General features: G+C 42.9%; 2 long non-coding RNA genes across 2 annotated transcripts; both read left to right on the top strand.

Annotated features, from left to right (window-relative positions):
* Positions 1-2,909: 2,909 nt before the first annotated feature.
* Positions 2,910-6,191, top strand: LOC122462249. Its single transcript, XR_006284696.1, has 3 exons — positions 2,910-3,151; positions 3,640-3,687; positions 5,285-6,191. It is a non-coding gene; the product is annotated as an uncharacterized LOC122462249 (long non-coding RNA).
* A 1,426-nt stretch (positions 6,192-7,617) lies between these two features.
* LOC122462248 lies at positions 7,618-12,277 on the top strand. Its single transcript, XR_006284694.1, has 4 exons — positions 7,618-7,843; positions 9,320-9,350; positions 9,557-9,690; positions 10,998-12,277. It is a non-coding gene; the product is annotated as an uncharacterized LOC122462248 (long non-coding RNA).
* The last annotated feature ends 3,228 nt before the right edge of the window (positions 12,278-15,505 follow it).

Raw genomic sequence — 15,505 nt, 5'->3', positions numbered from 1 at the left:
CTGGGCATGACAGGAGCACTATCCCCAAGGCCTGAGTAGAAGTGGTGTCAGGCAGAAGAAGAGGGGGGTGTCAGTGGGAACTGGGTGGCCGGGGATGCCGATGATGACAGGGTTGGCGCCCTCCCAGGTCTCAGGGGTCTCTGGCCTTATTGGAAATCCTGGGAGGGACCACTGGACCCAGGAACAAACTGAATACAGGGGACAACTGAGGAATAACAGGGTCAGGAGTGAAGGTTACAGGTTAAAAACTAGGGATCCAGAGGGGGACACCGAGCAGAGAACCCTGGACAGTGCCTACTGCTCCTCAAAGCTGTCTAGGGAGCCAGAAGCTGTCTAGAAGCTGCCCAGAGGAACTCTGCCCGTATGCATGAGACCAGGGAGGAGCGGAAATAGGCCCCACAGTCATAGAGCATCCCCTCGTCTAGCATCCTCCTGCTGGTGGTGAAGATGGCCACTTTGGCCAGGGCCAGGAGGAGGTTGATGAGGAGGTCTCACGACTTCGTGGGGCCACGGATAGGGTGTGTGAGTATAAACAGGTGTGGGGAAAAGTGCAGCCAGAACCTCAACAGGAGGTTCTGGAGGAGCCGGAATAGGGGCTGCAACCTGGTGCATTAGAGATAAGCATGCGCCAGGTTCTCCCTCATGCCACAAAAGGGGCAGGTGTCAGGGATGGGGTGAACTGCACCAGGTACATGTCCATAGAGGAGCCACCAACCAATATCCCCAGCGGGCCGTGAGATCAGGGTGGAATAGAGGCTGGCGCACCGGGGTTCCTTACCCTCCACAGGTGGTAGATAGTCCCGCTATTTGGTATCAGGGTATGAGGGTGAGGAAGTGAAATGTGTGGAGCATGAGCGTGTAAAGGTGTTTCCTTGGCACTTTTTGGAAGCGAACAGACTGCAGGGCATGCAGCCGGCTTAGATTGTGGAAGGGCCAGGGCCAGGAGGGCTCGTGGGACAGGGGCCCAATGAAAAGGTCCAGAGGGCCTGGGGTAAGGGGTGGGTGGGGAGCACCCTCTTGCAGTACCCACTCAAGAAAAACCCAAGAGGTGGGTGACAAGGGTGCCCCCATCTCCTGGAGCATGCACAGGAGGGTGAAGAGCCCCGTGCGCTGACCGAGAACTTGGGGATCCACCCAGTGCCCGCTGTTGTAGTCCAGGAGGTCTCCAGTTCTGGTGGTTTCTGACAGGACCAGCCTCCAGTGCACTGAGGGGGATTCCGCCACCTACACACGAAGCTAGGGGTTGTGTAGCAGGGTCTCCACAAGGAGGTCCACCCCCTCGGTGGCCACAACAGACCTGGTCTCCGAGAACAGCTTCCAGGTCCGGAGGAGGTCCTGGTAGAAGACCGGCAGCTTGGAGAGGTCTCGCGGAAGACCCCTCGGGTGGAGAAAAAAGAGTTGCCGGTCGTATCAGAAGCCCTTGGAGGCGGAGGAGAAAGGAGTGCACCAATGTGCTCCATGCCGGACTACCTGCACCATAAAGGAGTCTCTGCAGGGCCTGGAGGTGGAATACATGGAGCTGGCTGTGGAGGCAGACCAGGCCCTGTCCTCCCTCCTCCAGGGGAAGACTCAAAACCCCTGCAGAGACCCAGTGCAGTCCTGGCCAAGAACTCCAGAGCTATCCTCTGGAGGCAGGCCAGGATCCCTGGAGCCGGGGTCAGGGTGTTGAGGTGGTGCCAGAGCATGGACAGGACTAGTTGGTTAAGTACCAGTACCCTCCCCCTCAGGGAGAGTTACTGGAGGAGTCCTGTCTATCTCCGCAGCTGCTCACCCACCCTGGCCTCCAAATCCTGCCAGTTCTCCAACGCAGAAGGATGCGTGGTGGAAAAGTAAACATGGAGATAGAGCAGTGGACCCGCACTCCACCTAATGGCTTGAAGTGTAGGTGAGAGGGAGCTTGTCTGCCACCCTGCCCTGACCATCAGGCCAGAGCTCTTGACCCAGTTGACCCGGGTGGAAGAGGCTGCCAAGTAGATCGCCTGGCAGGCCTCCACCTGCAGCAGGTCACCTGGGTCCTGGACCACAAGGAGCACATTGTCAGCGTACGCTGACAGGACCTGCTGCATCTCTGGCTCAAGGAGCACCAACCCCGTCAACCTACAATGGAGGAGACAGAGGAAGGGCTCGATCACCAAAGTATACAGCTGCCCTGACAGCGGACACCCTGACACATCCCCTGCCTGAAGTTGACAGTGTCGGTCAGGGTCCAGTTGAGCCTGACCAAACACTCCAGGGAGATATACAGCACCTGGAGAAAATCCACAAATTGAAGCCTGAAGCCAAACGTCCGCAGAGTGCCCAGGAGATACCTGTGGTCCATCCTGTTGAATGCTTTCTCCTGGTCCAAGGACAGGAGGGCAAACAACAGACCATTCTTACACCCGAGCTCCAGGAGGTTCAGAACCAAATATAAGTTATCAAAGATTGTGTTGCCCCCAGACGGTGTAGGTCTGATCGGGATGGACCATGTCTCAGGGGTCTCTGGTGTCCATCCGTGCCAGGCCGGGGTGTGCTGGTAAAACACCCTGAGCAACAGAAGCTGATCCACTACTCTGCTCACTGCAACTCCAATTAGTTGCCCCGCTGCACACATGACTTTGGGACCTGCTTTCAACCGTTAGATTCGGATGGGCTGGAGAGAGTTAAAAGGCTAATTAATTCATTAGCCCAGATGGTACAAAAGACACAGGAAGGAAGCATGAAGTAGAGGAACAAAGTGAGTGAGTGTGGGTAGTAGAGTTAGAGCCAGAACCATGATGGACCATGTGATGGGTATATTCCCCACACTGACTCCTGAGAAGCTAAATTAGGCCAGATGAGCCTAACTGACCAATTAAGCAGCCAGTAGGGGAGAGATATAGGCTACAAGGAGGTCGCTAATTAGACTCAGGCCCAGCTGGGCAGGAATAGGTAGGACCTGTAAAAAGCGCAGGAGCTGAGGGCTTTGTATTACTGTTGGAATGAGGCTATGTAGTCTATAAGAGTAGTGGAAAAGAACACCTATGCCCTATTCTGAGGACTTGAGTGGTGCTTGTGCAAGGCTTCTAGACTCCTATTGACTTTGCTGGGCTTTGGATGAGGCCTGAGAGAGAAGTGTAAACTGCATCACTATTCGCTTCTGCTAATACAGCACTGGTTGTGCTCTCAGAGGGTGCTGTGCATTTCATTCACTTGCTCAAGAGAGGTGGTGGGAGGTAGAGAACAAAATGTGAGAGTTAAATAAAATTAATAATAGGCCCGCTCTCAACAATAGACTTGATTGTCCTGAATAAAGCTCTTGTTTTCTAGCCACTTAAGAAAAACTATTTGTATTTTAGAACAATTCAAATTCTTAACACGTCTTAGAAACATGTCTTGAGAAACTTTGAACAATATTTTCTTTTTCTTCAGGGATGATTCAGGTGAATAACATATTGTCTCCTGATTTTTTTTTTTTAAATTTAATTTAATTTAATTTATTTATTTATTACTAGGAATCTTTGTCTGAAAATAGGAGATTTGGGGCTAGATCCATAGTTGGATTTAGGCAGCTGTAGCAGGGTGGACTTACTCCTACCTACTTTATAGCTTCTTGGAAATGATCTGGTAAAACACTTCATGCACTTTATTTACAGTGTTCTTGTTCCACTACCTTTACAGACTATGGAGCCTCATCCCAACAGTAGCATGGAGCCCTCCTGAAGAGGGGTATGTTTCACCTAAGAGAGAAGCATTCTGTCTCTACAGCACCTGCTTTTCACATGTTAAGGAACCAAGACCACATTTGTGGTCACATAATGGGGAGAGATATGGTGTAAATGGGATGTGTCCAATTAGATGGGCTCCACTGAAATAATTTTTCAGTACAATTGGCAAAAAGGTGTGTGGCTTTTTGTCTCCTTGGGGGAAAAAACTCAGGCATGTTACTGAAGGAAGCAGGCACTGGTCTTTTATCCTTTATAATCTGGTATTTACAGGTGAAGCTGTTGGCTGTCTAATTGTAACGTACAAAAACAACATACAATCTCATTTAATCTCTCTGAGTAGTTGCCATATTTAGTTTCCTAAGGGATAGTCTACATTTACCTGAACTGAATTCTAACTCAGGGTGTGGGGGGAAAAGAGAGATGTGATCTGCATTCAAAAATATTCCAAATGCAGTGAAAACAAACTACTGTACGCTTGTGTGAATATTTAGCCCCTGGTAAATGTGTATAAAAGGTGGTTCAAGTTGGGGCCAGCATCAGTTACATTTGAAACCAGCAATTGTTTTATATCTAGAATGGCCTTGCCATTACTTTAAGCTTCAGGGACAAATTCTAACCTCCTTTCCATCCTTCACAGTTCCACTGAAGTGGTAGCATGTAAGTGAAAGGGCTGTAAGTTGGAACAGATATTTTGGTCCTTTGTTTGTAACCACATAGAGTTAAAATGTTCTATGTAACCACATAGTGGTAAAATGTTCTATGTGACACGTTGCACTGTCAAGGCAGCAAAATTTACAGTGCATTTGCATTCTAAGTTATTGCTGCCCTAAAAAGCAATAACTCTCCCTCTATAGCTTTAACAGACCTGGGAGATGATATGGCAGGAAGCCAATAGTGAAGCAGGACCAGGCGTTATGACAGTGCTCCCTGATAGCATGTATGACTGTGGATGGGCTGAGATTCACAGGACAGGGTTATTGTAATAGTAGTATTCCATGCTTTTGCAAGATGGCCACTTTTGGATGCACATCCTTAATCTTCAAAACCGCTGGTTCTTGGCTACTTCTCAATACTCTGCTAATATTTCTAAGTCCACGAGCTTTAAAAAACTCTTTAAAATATCAAAATTAATCTTTCACCTCCTAATGATAGTGAGATGCTGCTTTGCCAAATTCAGGGAAAGGGAAATTTCCCCACACCATATGATGGGTTACAAGAATTGGAGATTCACTTACTATCTTGGAAAGGCTCGTGGATGATTAAAAATAGGCTCCAGTGAATATATATGTTTTGGCTCCCCTGTTTACAATATAAACAAGGCAACCCTACAAAAACAACTGGCACCAGACAAAGGTAGCTGTTCCTTTTAATTATATTTCATGTACATTCTTCTGTGGAAAGAGCATGGTGTGGGCTCAATGTATTTGGCAACTGCAGCCTCAGAATCCACCCATTACCCACTCCTCCCACAGAACTGTGCTCAAGAACCTGCAGTCTTGGTGTTTAAAATATTGGTTTTCTAGTTCTCAGGGCTCTAAAGACAACTTTGAAAACCAGAAGTGAATACCAGTTACAAACGATGCATTGTTGTTTTCCAGAATCTGCAGACAGACTGGAAAACAGCTCTAAGAGGAGTGAACCAGAGTGAGAGGATCCATCTCAGTGGGGTGCTAACTTGGCTACCTAATAACAGTTTAAATATCAACACTAATGACTGTTTCGCTCCCGCTCATTTTAACAGCGTTATCTCACAACCCCAATCTGCCTCCCAAGGTGCCAAAGCCCTTACTTAGCCAAAACTTCCAGCTGCCCCAAAAGACAATTTCCATGGCGCACTTGTGTTATCAGTACAAAATCTTTTGCATATTGAAAACTAAAATATAGGGTCCCTGTAAAATAAATCACATTGTATATAAATGTGACTATCATTGGAGCTACTGTACAGAGTATACTATTCATTCAGTTAATTAAAACTCTACATTTTTAATTTAAATGAAGCTGCTACAGAGTCCAGGGACAGTGCCACTTTTTTTCTTGTGGGACTGCTCTATATCTCACTGGAACGATGGGAGGATCTCATTCTCTAAATTCCCCTGAGCCATCCTAAGGTGCACATGTGAGGGAAACAGGTACATGAAACCAAGGGCCCAGTTCTCAAATCTGTTACATAAGTTTTTACAATGGAAATCAATAGAGTTCTATTGCTGTTATGACCCTGGTGCATCAGAGTGGAGAATCAAGCCCTGAATATTTCTAGCTTTACCAAAGTGAAGTTGTTATTAATTAGTACTGATAACACTTCAAAGCAGTTCATTTTCTCAATTTTGGGAAATATTTCCTTCAACGTGTGTGTGTGAAACTTTACACCAGGTCTTAGCTCAGCTTGTGGAGCCAATGGTTGCCTCACTGGTAGGTGTGGAAAGCAGATGCGCATTTTTAAAAGTATTTTGCCCAGTAGGATTCATTAAGTTCTTGGTTTGCTTCCTGTCTGTCTTCCTGTATAATTTTATTTCATGCTTCTTAAGTGACTTCATTGCCAATTGAGAACTCCTGGATCATACTAGGGCTGTGTTTTGTTGCCTTTCTGGATGTTTCCTCATTTTCCTGTAATCCTCATTTGATCATTATTTATTCATTGTTAGTCACTTAACAATAACCAATGCACATTTGTTGCAGGCTATGGAAGCTCATTCACTGACTGAGATTGGATGATGTAGGGCTATGTATGCTTCAGTACATAGACACAATGGGATGGGGAATTATGCTAGAATTCTCTCCATTTCCTTTCTCCTGTGGGTTTGTTTGATCATTAACATGACTTTAATTCAATCTTTATATGATTCTCCTTTTATCTACTCTTTACATAAGTCAGCATTACAACAAAGGTCCCTGTATTGTTGTTTTTAACACAGTAGCATCCTTTCAGAGTTATGTCAGCATTTTGTCAGCATTCCCTTTCATAATACTCTCATCAGCCCAGCTTCATGTACTGTTGATCTTCTCATTTTCAGTCAACATTAATCCCCGTGGGGCCAAAAACTTCTACTGAAAGGACCAATAGCTGTGTTTAACTCACTTTGTTATAAAAATTAAAATTGGAACATTGTTCAATTCCCTTTCAGGGTTTCTTTTTACAATGCAAAGTGCTACTGAAGGCTTGGTTGGCACCTGGAGGTGAGGGAGGAAGGACAATTTAAATCTCACTTTCATCTCCCACTATCTCTTTTCATGCTCCACATTATCTCTGTCTCCCTCTATTTCATTTTCCCCGTTTAACATGAAAGGTGTAGTGAATCTTAGTTTTGTTTTTCAGTTATGACATCTCAGATGTGTGTTTTTTAGAAGTTGGTTCAAAAGTGTGAAGTCATCAAGGAGGCTCACGCTATGTATCAGCTGCTGGCTTTGGGCTGCTGCTTATCTACAGGCCAAAAACAATCAGTGGATGAAACTGGGATTCAAATGACATCTATAATCATCTAATTAAACTAAAATGTACCTTAATTTCAAATACAATACATAGTATGCGTCTATGTACTCAGCAACATAGTATTTTCCTCCCAAGCATTTTCAAATAGTAAAAATCTATCTCTCCGTTCCATTCCTCTGCTGTCATAGTGTTTAAGTCAATGTTCTATATTGAAGGGCAGTAGAAAAGCACAGTGAGGGCGATCTTCACACAATATTTCCCTTGTGTTTTTTTTTCCCCCGTTACAGAATATTTGGCTTAATAAAAGCATGAACAATTCCATTTGGAAATTATTCTGTATCACTTTTCCAGAAGTGCAGAAGGTCCAGTGCAACTTTATGCATTAGGCATTCACTCTGTTGACCATAATATGAGTTCCACTTCATTGGCAAAGGATTCTTAATGACACACAATTTTAACGTACATATTTCCTTTTGATTAATCCCCATAACACATTGGTACACCCATATGGAACTGACAGTTGTCTTTATGCATAACATATAAAATAACACTTACAAGAAGAACATAGCAAAACAATGTCCTTTTTGTGAACAGGGGCCTAACTATAAACTTTATTGCTTTACCAGAAATACATTATTAAATATGTCTCTGAAGCCTGGCTTTGATCCTGTTCCTCTCTTCCCTGGAATTGTTAGATCCTGTTTCTGTATCCATTGTACAAGACAGTTTAGTAAGTACTATTTATGTCAACCCACAAATTTTAAAATTAGGGTTCTTGTGATTTTTATCATGCTATAAGCCCTTTCCAATGTAAACCCAAGAAACTTGACAGTTTAAAGCTAAAATAAAATCAACTTAAGTTGTTAATAAAGCTTAAACTGTTGATATTAAATCCTGAAAAGGATTTTATATCACAATGTGTTAAAAGAGATCAAGGGTAGAACATAGCTCTTGGGAGGACAACAACAGATGAGAGAGATCTCAAAGAACATGAAAAGACTGGAGAAGGCAGAATGTGGTGTCAGGTTCTAGCACAGCAAAGATTTATGGAACTATCTACTTGGAGCTAGTTCCAATCCCCTCTAGAGGTACCAGGATGAAATTGGCCTGCTGCAACTCCATTGCACCTGGTATGAATATCATCCTGGAGACATCCCTGGAAGGAACCTGTTGGTGGGTCACTCTTCCCAAAGGCAGTGGAAAAGAGCGAAGGCAGTTCATAGTTGTAGAAATGGGTGAAAAATTAATTCTGTGTATCTTATTCCAGTAATATCACTACCTTTTCTGTTTATGAAATGTCTACCAACAGATTATATATTTTTTTCATTTTCTCTTTAAATTCAAATATTTTTGGCTAAGAATAATTTTGTCTTTTGCTTGTTTGTGACCGTTTAATTGTCAAATTCTACATTCCAAATCCCTAACTCTATATTTGAACACTTAAATAAAAGTGGCTTGACTTTCAGAGGTGCTCAGCATCTGAAGCTCCATATCAGTGGTCGACACCTTTGAAAATAAGGCAATGTATATGCTTAAACTTAGTTCCCGTGCTTTAATTTTTTTTAATTTTTTTTTTGCCATCGGCCACATGGTATGTTTCTGTTCCCTGACTGAGTGTTCCTGTTAGAACCATGGTTCTTGTACTATTACTGACATTTATAAATTTTTTGAAATTCATAGTCATGTATTTGCATGGGGAACCCGATTCTGATACTTAGAGTAGGTCTACGCTTTGAGCTGGGGGTGTAATTCTCAGCACAGGGAGACATACCAGCACGAGCTGTGGTTGAGCTAATGGGCTAAAAATAAAGCATAGTCAGAGTGCTGGGAGGGGTTAGCTGCCCAAGTAGGTACCTAGCATCTCAGATGGTATGTATTGTTGTATTAACTTAGATGGAATAAATGGGCCAAAGATGTTAACCCAGTCACTGTCCAACTTTAAACAGTGTTAAACAAGGTCTGGGATAAGAACTGGAATAAATTGCCTAAGAAGGTTGTGGAATCTCCATAACTGGAGATTTTTAAGAGCAGGTTAGACAAACATCTGTCAGGGATGAGTCCTGCCATGAGTGCGGGGGATTGGACTAGATGACATCTCAAGATCCTTTCCAGTCCTATGATTCTATGATTTGGTATATGGAGATTTCCGCTTGCTTAGTACCATGGCAAACATGCCCTTAAAAATCTTTTAAACTTTTTATTACAGAAAAAAAGAAAACAGTGAAAACATCTGAAACGTAAGTATTAAGTAAGGCATTTTAAAAACATTTTTGTTTCCCTTTCTTTTTACCTGGAAAATTTTTTTTAGAAGGAACCCCCCGTCTTATGTGATAGTTTTTTCAATGGTATCAAATATAATAACTATCCTTTGCGTAAAAGACAAGAATTTAGTTGAGATGAGCTGAAGCTGCTGCTGCTAACATCTGATCCCGTTTCATCGCAGGTAGTGTATGGGATTCAGCTGGAGCTGGTAGAGGTGATGATGTCCTCAGGATCCCTCTCTCTGGCCTGGTCTGGTCAGAATCAGGATGACACAGGCTCAGGGTCCCAGAAGATGGTGAGAGACCAGCCATGATGGTAAAGCTCAATTCAATAGCCTCTCTGTCTTTTCTTCTCTTCATCTGTTCTTTCTGTATTTACTTCTCCCTCGAAGTCTTTCTTTAAGGACCCAAAAGGGGTGTGATGGGTAGAATAGCCCATCCCCTCATTATTTTGTCCACCTTTTGGGCCTAATATCCTACACACCTATTTTGGTTCATTAATTTGGGGACCTACATCATCTGTTTTTTAACAAGCGTAATCTCAACTGTTCTTGCATTATATCATTATATATTTTTGTTTGGACTAATCCAGCCGTTCTGTCTTGCACCTGTTTATAACATTCTTTATTGAAAATAAATTGACCTATTTTTCATGGTAATTTCCTAAGAAGGCAAAAGTTAGACTAATTGCCACAACAGTAGTTGGGGTGGGTAGCCCCTCCCGTTAGTTATCATGGTAACATGTTAGTGTTACCATGGCTACACTGTATTTTTAGTGCACTAGCTAGATCAGAGCTAGCTTTGATATGTCTCCTTGAACTGGGAATTAGATCTCCAGCTGGAAGTGTAGCCATAGCCTTAGGCTTTCTGCAGATATTCGGCAATGTTTACTTAAAATTTACCATTTTTATGCTAGGATAGTCAAGAACGCAAACACAAGAGGGCCTGTGAATGCCATCAAAGAGAATTCATTTAAACATTAGAATACCTGCAGAATTCCCACCACATACACACCACCTCTAGTATCTTGCTTCTCTCTTTGGAGACAGCAGGCCTTGGGGGGGGGCGGGGAGGGGGTGGTGTGTGTGTGCGTGTGTGTGCACACGTGTGCAGGGGATCGAGCCTTGAGCTGGGAGAGAGAGCAGGATCATGTGTGTGGAAACTGGATAACTCCTGAAGCACCATAGAACTGGGCCTTCCAGATTGGGGTTTGGGAGGTGGGATCCGGAAGCAGTGCACCTTTATGTGCAGAAATCAAGGCTGAGAAGGAATAGGGAGGAAAGCATATGCTGCTCGTAGTCTGCTATTCTCTTTTGGAATGAGATGGATCCCTTCTAACAAATTTCCCAATCCTATAAAATCATCATTTGCTTTCCACTGTTGCATAGGAAGACTCTTTTTGAATGTGAGCCTGATTCTGTAATGAATTAAATTCAGAACAACAGTATTTGATGCAACTAATAAGAAAATCATCCTTCTGTTTTTGGTTTCAAAGTTCAGGATCTATAATGTGATAGAATACTGCTGCTTTTAATTTACTTGGGAGGGCTACTTTTTAAAAAACTGTGTGAAAGAACAACTCAGAAAGCAGTTCTTTGACAAGTCATCATAATGTATTAACAGCTCTGGCGTGAATATTGAAAGGCTGTATTGCACTGTCACACAAACCAGAACCACCAATGGAGCTAGCTGCTGATCTTGCTGGAGTCATGACACTAGTGACGAAGACATGAAAATGATTAATGAACGATGAAAATTCATTCACTTCTTCTCCACGGAAAATCTTGATTTGTACACGATTACTACTACTATTCTGTTTTCAAATGAATTATAAATTCATTATAGATCGTGTAGATTGCCCGATAGTTAAGGTTGCCCAACACTTCCCATTATAAGACCCTGTTTTCAGGGGGCTGTGATATTGCCAAACTGAAACCATAAAGGGTGAAATTTCCTATGTCAGGTATCTGCCTCAGGCTGACTTCTTTTTTTTTTTTTTTTTAAAGTTTCAGCTTTAAAGAAATAGTCATTTCCAAGAATGAGATTATTTTTAACATAGGCAAATATATTTCACTAATCTTACAACAGTTTTGTTGAGAGGCTTTTGTGTCTACATGCTCTGGAGCAACAGCTTGAAATTTGGTAGGGGAGTCACCCTAGGGTCAGACATGTGATTCTTGCCATTCCTGTGAAAATCCATTCAAATTTGACCAGGTTATAAACTTCTGAACAATCTCAGTTCCCACTTGGCAGCTAAATTCATGGAAGATTCCATCTGCACTGAGCATGCTCCATCACTTCACAACTCCTGTGTGCTCAGTGGGCTCTGCATATGCCATCCCCATATGGTGACAGCATGTTTCAGACCATTTCAGGGCTGATAGGATTTTCCATGCAGTATATTATTCCTCCCAGCAGCTAGGGACCACTGTGGCTCCAACCACTGAAACTGAGAACAGGGATACTGTCTTTCCTGTGCTCTCAATACTTCTCCTGTTGGTGACCAGCAGGCTGTGAGGAGGAGAAAGTGGGCACAGACTTCTTGTTCTTGTGTCTTTCCATCACAATCATAGTTTTTCCAGTGTTGGGCACATGACATGGCCTGGTTTATAGAACTGGCAAGATTTTCCATGGTCAACCCTTTCCTCCAGGAGTCGGCAGACCAACAGATGTTCTACGCTTTGTGTGTCACTGCAGTCACATATATTTGGGTCATTGGAATAGCTCCACATCTGCATATTGACTTTTGACCTGCCAACTCTTGTTTGGAGATGATTTAAATATCTTCAACTCTATCAATCTTTCTCTGCACCTGTGGAAAGGCATTTGGCAGTATCAGTGTGCATTTTGATGTCCTCATTGAGTTTTTTGAGCTGTGTGCACCACATTTCCAGTTGTGCAGAAATCCATAATTTTTTAAAAATGGTTGTTGCAGTTAGGAAACTTTTCTGCAATTTCAGGCAGCTAACTGCTGCAGTGTGGCTATGTAACAGACATTTGGTATCTTTAACCTTTCGTAAGCATTCCATTTAGCTTGTGACTGCTCTAATAGTCAGTGGAGTTAGTCTGGCAAGCACATAAAAGCTGTTCATGTTTGTTGGTTTTAGAGATCCTGTGATATAGAGGTAACTGTCATTCAGCATAGGGTCCAGCTGCTTTGCATGAGCTAATCTTTCCCAAACTAGACATGTGTATTTGGCCATCAAATAGCAAAGTGCAAGTGCGGTGGCTTTTAGTACTGCTGAGTTGGTTCCCCGTTTTGAATTTGCAAGCTTCCTGAGTATGTTGTTCTGGATGCTCATTTTGCTTTTTGTCTTCTCCACATGTACCTTGAAGGAGAGAGTGTGGTCTAGCATCCAAGGTAGACAGGATTTCAATACTGGACAAGTGATACCCCATTCCAGGTGATGTTGAGTTGTCTATTGGCCTCACAATTCCAAAGATGGAAGAGACTCAGTTGCATTTTGGCTGGGTTTGCGCAAAATTGATTCTTGGTGTAACAGACTGAGAGCTCAGAGAGCACTGATATTAATGTAGTTTTGATCTGGAAGAGATCCTTGGCTTGGGCAGGAAAGCATATATTATTAGCATAGATAAAACTTCTTTTGCTGAGATGGGACTAAGTAATCATTAGCGTAGATGTTGAAGATTATTGGCAACCGTATGCTCCCTTATGGTAGACTGTTTTTCTGTTGCTGTCATTGGCTCTGCTTCCTGCATAGTTCACTGTAAAAATGTAAGTTCTCTAGTAGAGATTGCATCAGTCATGTAAGGTGATGATCTTTCATCATGTTGTATATTTTAGTGAGGAGCCTTCAGTGATTCGCTGTGTCATATACTGCTAATAGGTCACCTAGTATGGTGCCTGTTCCCACACACTTTTCAAAGCCATTTTTGAAGTTTTGAGTGATGTTCAGCACTTGACCAGTGCATGATTTGCCTTGGCAGAATCCAGTTTGCTCTGGGATTAAGTGCTTTTCATCAAGTGGTGATAGGTGGCTTAGAATGAGATGCTCATATGGTTTGTAGAGGTGACATAGTAGTGATTATAGGTCTCAAGTTCTTCGGCTCCATTGTGACCTTCTGTGCCTTCAGGAGTGTCACAACATGCGCTTGGTGCCAGATCTTGGGTACTTTGTACGTGGTTGAACATGTGTTAAACAACTTGACTACTTTTGGTCCCAAATGTTTGGTTTGTTCAGTATGAATTTAGACTGGGAGCTTAGCCATTCTTGAGGGTGTTAGTTCTAGAAATTAATTTGGTCATTGGTATTGTGCCCCCAAATTATGTTTTCTTGCTGCTTAAGCCTTCTCTTGGGTTGTTTGTTCAGTACCCTGCAATTTACTAGAAGTTGGTGTGTGACCTGGTCTGCAGTAATGTAGTGTTGCTCTGCCTTCCTTGGGTCATTGTTAAGCTTCCAGACCATTATTCATGCTTTCATGCTGCTGTGGGTTATGTCCACACTCTGAATGAGATTCTGCCATGACTTCTGTTTTTCCGCCTTTACTGCAGAGACCAATTCTTTGCCAGCTGCAATGGTATACTCAGCAAACAGGTCTGCTTCAAATTTCTGCTTGTATCTTGCATACTGATCTGATAACTTGGATGTTTGCCCTGGTACATAGTTTGTTCTGCAGCCTCATGGAATATGCTTCTTCGAGACAGTGCATGCTACATTGAGAAACTTATCATAATTTTCTGTTGTTGGTTTGTTCTTTTTTTACAACGGCATCAAGGTCATTGGTGAAGCCCTTCCATTCTGCTTTCTTAAAATTAAAATGGTGCTGGAATGGTACTGAGTTCGGTGTTATGGCTGCATTGATCTGGATGGCAATGGGCCAGAGTTGTGAATGTGGAATCGGACCCAAAGTTTGTGACCTGAATCAGCTGTGTTGTTGTTGACAAATGCCAGATCAGGGTTGTAGCCCAGTTTCCATCAGCTGCTGCTAAAAGAACTGCGGAGGGAGGTTGTGAGTTAAACTCAAATGATGTGCATCTGACCATGAATCAGATAAGTATCTGTCATAGTAATGCCAGAAGTATGGGAGGGATTTCATTGATTCTTTCTCTCCCTATATAATTATGCACAATCAGATTTAAACAGGCCTTGCATTGCTGAAACCTTCTACTTTAAGAGGCACCCTCTTAATTCCAACAATGCATCTCCTGATTGTCACCAATTGTTTCACTTCATATCCAAAGTTCACCATCATCTCAGAATCTGAGAACTGGGTTTGCAGTTTCAAGCTGACTAATTTTTCTGACCAATTCCAAAACCTTCAGCTGTAGATTTTCATTATAAGCTTCCATTCAGTCCGTACACACTTCTCTTTTGACTGCTACCTTTGTTGTCTTCATCCGCTCCATGCCTTCCTGATATGGCTGGAGCAACTTACCACTTAATGTACATCAAGATCCCTCCTTACTTCAGTACTTTTCTGAAGACCCACCTTCTACAATCGCATGTTTCTGTGTTTGTTTTGTGCTGTACTTTATAAAGGCACCATAGTGTCTTTATATTTAAAGTCTCCAGAGTAGGGACTTGGTGTTTATCTCACTTTATCTATTGTAGAATGTCATTTACATCAGTGGCACAATATAAATAATAATAATTACCAATGATCTTTTTGGATCATCAGGGAAATGGAACAAGCCATGTAATTCTATTTAATTAATCCCTTTTACCTACAATTTTAATGCCTTGGGGAAGCTGCTGTTGGGGTTATTTCATTTAATCCCCTGGGCAATCCGACTCTTTGTATAATATGAAGCTTACCTTAGGAGCCCTGGTTTTCAGAATGTTCAGCTCTTTTTCATTGTCTCCATATCCTTCCTCCTAGCACACCAACCTGGCCTTGTTGCAGGGCATTTTGTCTTCCACTTCTGAGATTCTCCTCTGGTTCTTCTGTGCTATATTGGCAAATCTGCCAACTGTTGTGGGAATTGTACCACTTTTGGGATCTAGGACCTCTGCAGCTACTGCCACTGCAAGAAGAGCCGTGCTTTTGAGGCCTAATCCTGAGAGATGCTGAGCTGTACCTGGAAGTTTCCATGACTTCAGTGGGAATTCCTGGGGTGAAATCCTTGCCCTATTTAACTCAATGGCAAAACTCCCATTGACTTCTGTGGG

This window comes from Chelonia mydas, chromosome 11 (genome assembly GCF_015237465.2).
Source record: "Chelonia mydas isolate rCheMyd1 chromosome 11, rCheMyd1.pri.v2, whole genome shotgun sequence".
Lineage (NCBI taxonomy): Eukaryota > Metazoa > Chordata > Testudines > Cheloniidae > Chelonia > Chelonia mydas.
Note: the sequence above shows the minus strand (reverse complement) of the source record. Positions and strands in the feature narration are given on the sequence as shown.